Here is a 12,990-nt window from a genome sequence, read left to right as displayed (position 1 = left end):
GAACGAGATTCCTAATATTAGCTAAGTCACACCCATGTCTTCAATAGGCAATAATTCTAGTCTAGTATGAGACTTGGCAAACTGACAACAATATCAAGTTTTGGGGTACAATATCAAGTTTTGGGGTACATAGTGGTTACTTAGGGCAAAGATGTAAATGAAGTCGACCGTGGTCCTGGTTGAGCAATGGGAAGAACCACAGAATCACACACTGGTGGGAGTTGTAATGGGTTTCTGGAGATCATCAAATCCAACCCCCCTGCCAAAGCAGGTTCACTTAGAGCACTTAGAGCAGATCACATCCAGATAAGTTTTTAATAACTCCAGAGAAGAAGATATCACAACTTCTCTGGGTAACCCGTTCCTCTGCTCAGTCACCTTCAAAGTAAAGTTTTTCATTGTGTTCAAATTTGTGTCCATTGCCCTAGCACTGGGCACCACTGAAAAGAGACTGGTCCCACCCTCTTGACAGCCTCCCTTTCAATATTTATAAGCATTAATACGATCCCATCTTAGCCTTCTCTTCTTCAGGCTAAACAGACCCCGGTGTCTCAGCCGTTCCTTGTAAGAGAGGTGCTCTAGTCCCTTAGTCATGTTTGTAGATCTCCATTGGACTCTGTTCAGCAGTTCCTTGTCTCTCTCAAATTGGGGAGCCCAGAACTGGACCTAGTACACCAGATGTGGCCTTACTAGGGCAGAATAGAGGGGGAGGAGAATCCCCCTCGACCTGCTAGCCACACTCTTCTTAATGTACCCCAGGACACCATTGGCCTTTTTGGCCACATGTGCACATTGCTGGCTCACGGTTAACTTGTTGATCCTCTCAGATCCTTCTTCACAGAGCTGTTTTCCAGCAGGTCAACCCACAACATGTACTGGTACATGGGTTATTCTTCCCTAGATGTAGGACCCTACAATTGCCTTTCTTGAACCTTGTCAGGTTCCTATCCGCCCAACTCTTCAGCCTGTCCAGATCTCACTGAATGGCAACACAGCCTTCTGTTGTGTTAGCCATTCTTCTGAGTTTATGCCATCAGCAAATTTGTTGAGAGTACACTCTGTTCTGCCATCCAGGTCCTTGAGGAATATGTGGAACAAGGCATGAATATGTTAAACAAGAAAGGAAAGACGAGTAGAAATTGGCTCGCTGCTACTTGGTTTTTATGCCTTGTATCTGTCAATGATATATAATGAAAAATAAAATAAAGTTCCTGTGTTTGTAGAGTGGGCATAGCGTTCAGCAAGCCACTTCTAGCAGTAGAAATTTTGTGAGGCAAGCAGGATATAGTGATCGGAAAACATATGTGCAACAGATACAAATGGTTAGTGTTCTTTTCCTTCTTAAATAAGAACTCCAGCTCTAAGGTTATCACATCTGTCACAATAATTAAGTAAGAATTGAAATTCAGACTTCGGCCTTTTAGTTCAAAACAAATTGGGTTGATGTTTTGAACTTAATTTCCTGGTCTTTATTAGTTTACTGATAAACCCATAGGTTTTTGTCCTGCTATATATCAATATTGACCTCAAGATTTACTCAAAAAGCTTTTGAGACATAGATAGATCTTGAAAAAAAAAAAAGCCAATCCAGGATCAATGTATGACACAGAAGCTTGAAATGCAGAGTAAATGTTATCACAAGCCTCTCTTAAATTTTTTTCTTCTTATCGGTCTTTGTTTTCAGAAAGAAGTCACTTGAGTCCCAGAAAGACAAAGTTACTTTTGATCCGAGCTCCCAACACAGCCATCAGATGTAAATTTGTACATCATACACTTAATGCTACAACATAGACCAAGAGAGAGAAACAACTAGATTCTATTTTTAATTTTCCACATTAACTGTCAATCAATCAGTCAAGCTGTTAATATATTTTCAATGATCAGTCAAGAACCAAGGCAGAATTAAGACTAAAACCTTAAACTAAACAATTCCTGACCTGACTATCAGCTCATGCATTGTTGATATTGTAGACAGGGTAATGTTAAGCAAGGAGATTTTGTATTCACACTGGAGACTGAAGGAAACTTTCTAAGCAGAGGGAAAAGAAGTGTTCATGTTGTATTGGTAAATGAATTTAGATCCCACAACTGTTGATGGAAACTGACATTTTCAGAACAGGCTGTGTAAATAAAATAATGCAAAGTTTAATCTGAAGGGTCAGTTTGTATTTTATGGAGATCTGTGAGAGATTATACTTTAGTATTTTGAGTTCATGAGATCATTGCTTTTCCTTCCCAAAGATATTTCTGTTCCTGTGATTAATTAAGCTAGCATTTAAATCAGACTTCAAAAGCAAAATATTAAGAGAAGGAACTGCTGTGTTCCTTCAAACCTGGACTGGTTAGACTGTTTTCTGTATTTACACAAGTATATCAATGGCTACATAACTCTTATCATGATCCTTGGGTTTCAGCTCCTGAGTTCCAAGTCAGTTTGTTTTTTCCAAGTAAAGCTCACTGATTTATAGAAATTTCATGGAAATAGCTGAATTTTTCTCATAGGACCACCTAGCTGGCGTTACTGATACTAGAATGATTTTCACTTTCTGACATTTTGACCCTTTACCTCCAGTGGAGTTAATGCTGTCTTTTCAAATAGAAAGTAGAATTTGGAGCATATTTTTAAGTGTCTCCTTAAATTTAAAGAACAGTGATATTTTTTCTTGGGTTTAACATTGTTCTTTGAACAACCAGACCTGCATAAAAGAGAGTGAATAGTTATTTTCAGGGCTTCAAGTTCAGTTTTGCAAGCATGATTAAAATTAATTTCATAGTTTTCAAATATAAATGAAAGATGCCAAAGAAATTCTATTCAACTGTATATTTTCAATCTATAAAACAGAGAATAGTGTATTTTTACTCAAATAACAGTTTCCTTTCATAAGTCAGTGCATTCAATTTCTTTCCCATTTCTTTGCCTAAAGTTCCATGAAGTTCAAGTTTAGAAAGTATGCATAGGATACGAATGAGGCAAGCTAAGTGAGCTAAACTCCACTAGTCTAGAGAAGAGCAAATTGAGAGGTCATCTAGGAGCAGCCTGCAGCTTTTTGAAGGGCAGTTACAAAGATGAAAAAGGAGTCTGACCTATGGGCTTCTACCAGAGACTTCCACTACATTTCTGTGTCAGAAATCATAGAATCATAGAATAGTTCTAGTTGGAAGAGACCTTCAAGATCATCAAGTCCAAATGTTAACCCAACACTGCTAGGTTACCACTAAACCATGTCCCTAAGCACCACATCTACACTTCTTATAAATATCTCCAGGGATGATGACTTCACTGCTTCCCTGGGCAGCCTGTTCCAGTGCTTGACAACCCTTTAACTGAAGAAATTTTTCCTAATATCCAGCCTAAACCTGGTTCAGCTTGAGGTTATGTCTTCTTCTGTCACTTGCTACATGGGAGAACAGACTGATCTCCACCTCACTACAACATTCTTTCAGGTAGTTGTAGAGAGTGACAAGGTCACACCCGAGCTTCCTTTTCTCCAGGCTTAACAACCCCAGATCCCTCAGCCACTCCTCATAAGACTTGTGCTCTAGACCATTCACCAGCTTCATTGCCCTTCTTTGGACATGCTCCAGCACCTCAATCTCTTTCTTGTAGTGAGGGGTCCGAAACTTAACACAGTATTTGGGATGCAGCCTTACCAATGCTGAGTACGGGAGGATGATTACTTCTGTAGTCCTGGTGGTTACACCGTTTCTGGTACAAACCATGATTCTGTTGATCTTCTTGCCGTCCTGGGCACACTGCTGGCTCATATTCAGTCGACTGTCGACCAGAACCCCTAGGTCATTTTCTACTGGACAGACTTCCAGTCACTGTCCCCCGAGCCTATAACACTTCATGGGATTGTTGTGAACCAAGTGCAGGACCCAATACTTAGCTGTGTTGAACCCCATACTATTGGCCTTGGCCCATCAATCCAGCCTGTCCAGATCACTCTGTGGAGCCTCCATACCTTCAAGCAGATAATGCATCCACCTAACTTGGTGTCATGTGCAAACTTGCTGTGTACTGGCTTTCTATGTAGCAGAGCCACTAGTAGTGATCGTACCGCACCGGACTGACTGCAGCAGAAAAAGAACTGGCTGACATAATAAACCAGGCCAGGAACTGGGTCCCTCGGGAATAAACATGGATTTGTTCCTCCTGATTACACTACAGAGCTGCTAACCCTTGGTCAACAAATGAGTGTAATGCCCTAAAGTAAGGGTTACCTAGATTACACAGAGATTCATGAGGCTCAGTAAAAACACAATACATCAGCAGAATAGGAAGTATTTTATTTACACTTGAACTCATGTACTTTTTTTTCTTATTTCGAAAATTAACAGGTTTGCTCTCATCTTAAGGGCAAGTAATTCCCCAAAGACATGAAATATTAGTATCTGTATCTTATTTTGTTTGTATTCTTTTAATTTATCAATATAAACTTCACAAATTCCACTGTGATTAGAGACCTAACCTATAAAATTTGCTTCTTGGTTACTCTGGTTTTATGTTCTTTTAGAAGTAAACTATCAAGTTTGGGAATCTTGACAATTTATATAAGATTAAATTTGTCTCAGAAGTAACTATAAGAAAATGAGGTGCTTGGTTTCATCCCAAAAACAGATCTTGTAAATTACGTTTTAGGAGGTACTCTCTATTCTGTATTTGAAAAGGAGCCTTTAGAAGAGAGGGAAAATGAGGGAAGATAACACTTAGGTTTTTAGGTAGCTGATTAGATTATACCGATTCATAGATTTATTCATACATGCACTCATAGAAAGATTTAAGATATATTTTGTGTAATTTTACACATCCAGAACATGATTACTGTAAATTCTGTAGTAATCTGTAGTATTCAGGAGGTGCTGGTTATAATATAAAAAAATTGCAGAAGGACCCTCTGGTATGGGTTGTACATGTAAAGCTGTCCTTGATTGTTATGTGCTAGTTTGTTCAGAGATTACAACAGAGATGGGATCTGCATGTCAGCTTTAGCAGTGGATTTTGAGGAAATCATGAGACAAGAATTAGATCAGTGTTGAAAGATCTAATTACACAGAAGAAGGAAATTGAATTTTCCTGTGTTTCACTTTAGGGTGTTATGTTTATTCCCTGGAGGAAAGAAATGAAAGCCTGTATTACTATTGTGTTGTATTGTACAACTGCAAACATAACTGAAATATTTCTAATGTGGTATGGTGACATGCACTACAAAAGTCTGAGATAAGAAACTACGAAACACATGCAGTACATAGCATGTATGAATATGCAGTAAGTAACACACCACATTGGAAGATCTCGCATACATTCTCAGTATTTTCAGAAATACAGAAGTAGATTTGTTTTGGTTTGATGTGTGTTTTGGAATAGTTTGTTGTTACCACCATCCTTTATGTTAGAAAATATACTTGTTAATTGGTTTCATAATTCATGAATGTATTTCACGCATTTCTTGTACATGTAACTGAATTACATATTTTAATTGGTGAATACAACTAAATTATTTAAGATTATTTTAGTTCTAAAGATTGATTGCCCAGGAATCCACATTTGCTAATGGGCTAATAAGGTGTTCAGAATTCCCTGCCATCTCTGTGACCAATTACAGCTAATTAACACCACCCTAATTTCAGATCCAGAGTGTTCAATATTGAGTAAATTGATTTAGCCAGTCACTTAAAGGCCAGACTAAATAAAACGTCATCAAATATATGAAACTCAAAACTATCCACAAAATAATCTAAGTGAAAATATAGAGCAGGCATACAACACTATGAGCTTGCCATTTTACCGTGACTGCTTTCATAAAAGAAAAAAAAGCAAGCTCTTTGTTGTGGATAAATCATTTTGCTCAACCATAAAAAGGCTTTTCAGAGACCTGCAGCAAAGGCAGATGGCTGTGGAGATAATACCTGTCAAGGACAGGAATGGAGAGCTAACGGGGCAGGGAGGAACAGAGCTCCCAGCAACACAAGAAGCAGACATTCCAGTCAGATATTTTATTTGATGTTTTTTTTGGGTTATTGTCATTCCTCTTTAAGTTAAAGGCAAAACATCTGGCCAAACAGTTATCTCCCACACGAGATTCTAACATGGACTGAAGTCACCATTTCCCTGCCTTAGCTTGTGGTCACTGCTATTACTCTCCTGTAGTCACAGAAAGATTTTGGCTGGCCCTGGGTAGTCAGAATGACATACATATTAACAATCTCCAGTAGAGGAAAAGAAAAGAAAAAAAATTAAAACTATATATTCATCTGAACTTCTCTATTTTGGCGAAAAATAAGACACGTGAAGATAAAGAGCAGGACTTCAAACAACCTCTGTGGAAGTGTGAGGTGGACATTTTTGTACTCTGCATGATAAAAGTGTTAAGCACAGTGTGTTTTGTCATTATAAGAAGTGGCATTCAACAAAATATGGGTATTCTACCTGTTTGGTTGGGTTTGTTTGTTTGGGGTTTTTTAGTGTGTGTGTGAGATTTTTAGAAATATGCAATTCCATTTTTCTCCTGAAATACTGTCACACTTAGTCATGTTGTTTGGTTTATGTTCACTAGAAACTTTTATTAATTGCAAAAAGAACATGGTACATCTACTGACTCTAGTATTTTATGGTAGTATATCCACCAGTGTTAAAACTGATAATACCCTTGCACTTATTCAGGAAAAAAATGAACATAAAGCATCAGCAAACTTATGGAATGAATAATTTTTAGGAAAGCAGTGCTATAGTCTTGTGAACTACAATTTTTACTGTATTTACAGATACCAATTAACAACATGAGTAAAGAGCTTATCCATTTCCAATTTCGTGTGAATTATAAGGGACTTCCACAAGTGTACCCAAAAACTTACTTTTTTTTTTCCACTGCCTTCCATAATGATGAAAACAATTAAAGGGTTTTAAACCCAGTTTCAGTTTAAAGAAGAATTACCTGGATGACATCTTATTTCCCATGTTTTTCTCCACAGCAAATCTGATAGCCAAATTATAAACCCCTAGAAAATGAGTTTAACTGGAAAGAATGGCAGCCTATGAAATACTGCAGTGTTGCAATTATTCCATTCATCCCAAATAGTCTAACATATAAAAGATAATAAACTGCAATAGATCAAACTTCATGAGGTCATGAAGTTGAAAATATGAAATTTCAGAAATTGACTCAATGAATAGGGAAGGATATAAGAAGACAATTGTTTTGCACACTCAAATGCACTTCATGGGATACAAAACACAAACCAAATTTCTAGCCCATAATTGTATCTGTGAAATTTCTAATTATAAACAAACAAACAAAACCAACAATTCTTTTCAGTAACAATTGCAGTAATGTAATTCTTTCGTTATTTGCTGTTGAAGAAAACAAAATAATTCAATCAGAATCGACTACATGTAATATATTCTTTTCAGCAATAGAATATGTTTGTAACCTGTGAAAAGACTTGTGCCTTATTTAATCATGTTTTCACATTGGTCTGATTCATGCTGTATTCTCTCACACCTACAGCATATTGTTTTTCTTTTTAATGAACTCTGATTTCTGCTTCATAACAGCAACTCCACAGAGATTAAATCATATCTCACTTCACTCCTTAACTGGTACCTTTAGTCAAGCAACAGCTGAAGGTGGTCATTATCGCTAACAATGTTTCTTCCTTCTTTTTATTGGCCTTTGGGGTTCATCCTGTTGCCATCCACTATAGCCACCTATTCCCAACATTGCGATGATCCCTGTTTACCACCTGGTAAAGACATTCTACCTGCAGTGTTCTGAATACGCGTGTGCATGCGCGGTCTGCTGGACGGTGATAACAAAGCATGGGCGTGAGCAGAGTGCCAGGATGTGGCAGGACTGCTTCTCTGCTAACAGATCCCTGTCTGGGGCTGCAAAGTTCATTGCAACAGCCTCCTTCCTGTTTTCACATCATGCTGGAAGTAGATCTGTCAGCTAAAAGATGCTCTCATTCACCAGATTGCCAGGAAATGGTGGCAAGTTGAGAGATACTCATTTTACCCCTACAAATGCCGTTTAAAAATGCCATTGTACAATTATTTAACATCACTGCCTTTTTAATATCAAGTTAAGATCTGTGTTATTAATCAGAAAATCGAACCCCTAGAATGAGGGGGAAAAAAAAAACCTTAAAATTATTTTAGAATAAATGTCTGGCTGTTTCAGAACATATCTCCTAATTAGGGTCTGATCCATCAAACCAGATGTCTTTCAGCTGATACCAAATCAAGTCACATAAATTAAATGTAAAGCCCATCCTAAACTTATATTCCTGTCTATGTGTATGGCTGTGTTCAAAGTACCTGAAACTACTTTATAGTTTTTGACACTTTATTAATTACTTTCTCAGTTTTGTTAAGAACAAACTACTTTGTTCTCATTTTGGGTAAAATGCCTTTGTCCACTTCCAGCTGACGTTTTCTCTGTGTACCTGACATCAGTATAATTATCTAAGGCTGATATTAGAAAGACAGAGAAGTTTTATACTACAGACTGTAGTCTTCATATTTACAATATAAGTATCTATAAAATGGAAATTATGAGTGGTGTTGAGTCTGAGTTTCTGTTTGGCTTGGTTTTATACTTATAATTCAATATACTTAATTCAATGACACTCTCCAGAGTATGGCCCGAGGGTTATTGACATATGACAAAAATGTTAGTCTGTGAAACAAGAAGATAAGACCTAAGGATACGTATACTGATAAACTGGAATATTAATAATGGAAGGCTTTATGTGTGTCTTGAGTTTTACATGTTAGACACTACTCTTCAGAAGACCATTGAGTAGAAACAAACCACTACTAATAATAACAAATCTTAAAAAGCTATAAATTTTCAAAATAAAATACAGGTTTCTCTATAAAAGAATATTTTACCAAAAACTAAGAGATATTTCATTATCAGAAACTAGTGTTAGGCTTTTGTATTTTATCATACATGACAGAAATTCTCTGTCTTCATCAGCTCTACTTTGTCAGTATCAATGAATTAGATTATATCTCATAGATTAGTCTTTACACTGGCTAATTACCATCATTTGTAATTTAATTGCATTCAATTCACTGGAGTCAAAATATGTAATTGATGAAAATTCAACAATTATTATGTAAATTGCTGCATTAAAAAAAAACCCAAAACCCACCTTCAAAATAGGTTGAACTCTGGGTATGTATTTAACTATTTCACAAGCAAAAAGGATTGATAGGGGACTACATTCCTGACAGAGTTATCAGGACTGGAATAATGCCAGAAGTGATTTGCACAGATAAAGCAGTCACTTTTTGCTGTGCATCCAGACCATGAAACATAACCAAATTTTCTTGAGATGCAGCCACAAAACATACCATTCGATTAATCGATTCCTATTTCCAAAAGCCACTTTAAAGGTCCCATTATCAGTCCTGATTTAAAAAAAAAAAAAATAAAAGCTTCTTGCAAGGCATGACAAATTTAATGAAGATGAAATTACTTTGACACTTTATGAAAACTATCTTCTGTCCCAGGAACCGGTTGATTTCAAAGAGCTGTGTTAAGTGTAAGCTATTAATTACATTAAAGGTACAAATTCTATTTTGAAACCTGTTAAAAGTGTGAGCCCAGGAGAGTTCAAAGCTGAAGAAAATAGTTGGTCAGAATTCCCATTTTCACATTTTGAATTAAACTACTGTTTCTGTACCAATAATACTGCAGAGTTACGAAGAATTATAGCAGATTAATTTTGATGTAAGGATCATGAAAAACAGTTTCAAAATACATAGGGAGTTCTCAGAGAAGTATTCAGTACCTACATCCAAAGTAACTTCTTAGATAATTATTTTAACCAAATTTGCATGTGTTTAGGAAATAAAGTTCAAACAAACTTCCAAACTTTCTTTTATATATCTACAGTGGGTAAAAAAACGTTCTTCAACCAAATTCAGTAGAGTTTTCCTACAATAAGGTTTTGTTTAAAGGTAGTATACAAAGTCCTTCAATTTGACTGGGATCCTTTCTCTGTCAGCTTTAACACTTCCAAATTTCAATATTTGCCAGAAACTTCTGGAATTAAAATTTTGAAGTTCCCATTGAAGAAAAAAAAAAATTTAAAAAAAAAGCAAACCTGATAATTGTTCTCATAGCAGTGAAGTGCTAGCACACGTAGAACGGAAATTTATTGAACTGAAAAACTTTACTATATCAAGGTAAAAATGACCACAACAAAACAAAATTTTATAGCAGAGCATTGTTGGTGGTACCAGTCCTGTTCTGAAGTGCAAGTATCTATTAAGGTGACCCGGAATTAAATACGAGTGTAAAGTTACAAATCTAGGCACTTAGCCAAAGACAGGAAGGATTTAAATATGAAAAAGCACCACTATCACGATACTTGTCACATACACCAGTCATAGGAAAATTAGATGCCATGTCCATACTAATTTTTCAGGCTTATTTTGCTTGTTAGCCAATGGAAAGGTATGGGTAAGTTTGGAAATTATTTCATATATCCCTAAAAAAGATATCAGGGGAAAGTGATAGGCTTTCCCTCTGAAGGTCACAATGTGTCTTTCTGCACTGGCTTCTGAGATAGTTTAGAAACTACCAGGAATTCCACACCTGACTTCCAAGTACATTTGGTTAGATAGAATAATCTGAATTTAATATGTAATTAAAGGAAATGACATACTGTAAACAAAATTTTTTCAATATTAATTGCATGTTTCACCCCTGAGCTTAACTTGCTGAATTCACTTCCTTTTCCTTTCTTCCTCCCTCAATGGGCTACTACATGGTCTAAGAGGAAAAATTAGCTCAGTCCCTGTTTACAAGTTCAGCAAAATATAGAACTTCACAGCCTATAGCTATCCGAGAAATTGCTGGGTTTTATAAAGGCACTCTACAGTTTAAATTCAAGATCTTGCCTCTTCTTCTCCCAAAATAATAGATGATGCATGATATATTCATTATAGGCATAGGTTTATAGGTATAGATTAATTAAAAATTATACATTACATACTATGTAACATATGCTAGCAAGAGATGTGTATTGTGAGCTTAGCTTTAAAATAAAATGTCTTCTGGGGTCTGCTGAGAAATGAGAAGCCAGAGAGAAAATCCAATGTGAATGTGCTGAATCCAAGACTATTCTAAAAAAACTTCATCATAGTGTACCCTTGTTGGACAACTGTATTGATATAAAAATCTAAATTACATCAATATATCAAGCTCAAAATTTCTTATGAAGATCTGCATTCTCTTAGCTTCACTCTCGAACAAGAGTGTATGCAAATTGTCTGGAAAGAGTTATCTTTGCATATGTGTGAGGCAAATGGCACCTTTCTCTCTACTTGTCACCCCCTGAATTTTTTTATTTCCCTTATTTCTTGTGTGTCTTGTTCTGCTGTTATCAAAGTTGTAGGGAGAGCTAAAAGCATGGAAGAGCTAAAAACATGGATATGATCAGTAGTAATATTAATTTCTGCATTACCTAGTGTAGTGTTCTTAAGTATTTTAGGATGCAGAATTTCTGTCTGTTAGAATTTCTGTCTTTACTTTTGAAAAGTGTAGGAAATACAACAGAAGTTAAACAGAAGATCTATGCACAAGGAGACAGCTTTCGAGGCCAGTGTCACTGGTTTCAGGATGCAGGTGGATCTCACAGTGTCTGTATAAAAAAATTTAATTTTGCAAATACCACGAAAGTGTCCACTACACTCAAGTGTACCTCAAAGTGATTTTTCTAAACTTTTTATGTTAAAAAGGATTTGTAATTGTTAGTATAGGCGTGACTGGATAATTTTGCCTCTGGACGCTTACAATTTCTAATCCCTTTTCATAGTTTGCTATGGAGATGTTACGAAATAAAGACCAGGATATGACATTGAAGGTTCTGATTCATCAGCAAAGATGGCTCGCCTTGGGGTGGTTAGAATAATTTCTTCTGCTCTTGATCTTGCTCTTCTCTGAGCATTTCCCTTGCCTGACTGAGGGGACAGCTCTGCTACCTGTGAGGCAGTTCTTGAACTGTTAGTTGATAGATCAGTGAATTAAAATAAATTGATAACATTATTGGTTAGTTTACAGTTGTATTCTATGTAAAAGCCTGTGGCTGTAAAATTGAGCCATCCCTAAGCATCCAGCAGGTAAACGGTAGGTAGATAGCCAGAGTGGAAATCATGGCACCCGTCCAAAGTTAAACCATCTCTGCTTGTGAATCAAAACCTCAGTTATGCTGAGACGCCTCTCACCATATCTAGTCTATTAGTCCACTTGGACACCTTAACACCTCTGAAGTAGAATAAAGTCCAAATAATATCAGGCTATGGGTTGCAGATTTACTTTTTAAAAACTTAAATATAGATATTAATTCTCCTGGTAAACACTAGAGAAGAGCACTTTCGCAAATCAGTTGAAAAAAATAAAATCTCCACATCTTAATACATGAGGCCAATGCAAATAAATAAATGCCATATGATAATAAAAGCAAAAAATCTCTGATATACTACTCAATCTTTCTTAATACAATAGTGCACTCAATAGTACACTGAATGAAGAGATCATGCATATATCTTTGTAATTATGTCATTTCACCATGACACATGATTAATGTATTTGATGTGGCTGACTGTTCAGTGCCATAAATCTGTATAAGAAATCTTCAAAAAAACATTAACCAAAATATTTCCTTGGTCTAAATTATTAATAAGCAGAGGCAAAGTAATAGAAAATCAGCCTTTTTTTTTTTTTCTTTGGGTGTGGTTTTTGTGTGTGTGTGTGTGTGGGTTTTTTTTGTTTTTTTGTTTGTTTGTTTTTTGTTTTTTTTTATTTTTTATTTCAGATTAATTTCTTAGAAATAAAGGAATTATTTAGTGATACATTTATATTTCAAAGTTACTTATCTACTTCATTATAGCACTTTTGAAAATAACTGCTCATACTGCTGCTATCAAAAAAGCTGCTTCAAGCCTGCACTTTGCCTGTGCTTGTAACCTGCAAG

At 36.1% G+C, this 12,990-nt stretch overlaps 1 protein-coding gene across 1 annotated transcript in view; it reads left to right on the top strand.

The window, feature by feature from the left end:
* The window catches only part of LOC103780484 (triadin-like), a gene marked incomplete at its 3' end in the record, with an annotated part of 61,436 nt that overhangs the window by 29,537 nt on the left and 18,909 nt on the right, over nucleotides 1-12,990 (top strand). The window lies entirely within an intron of this gene.

Source organism: Merops nubicus, unplaced genomic scaffold, assembly GCF_000691845.1.
Source record: "Merops nubicus isolate BGI_N331 unplaced genomic scaffold, ASM69184v1 scaffold13259, whole genome shotgun sequence".
Classification (NCBI taxonomy): Eukaryota; Metazoa; Chordata; class Aves; order Coraciiformes; family Meropidae; genus Merops; species Merops nubicus.
Note: the sequence above shows the minus strand (reverse complement) of the source record. Positions and strands in the feature narration are given on the sequence as shown.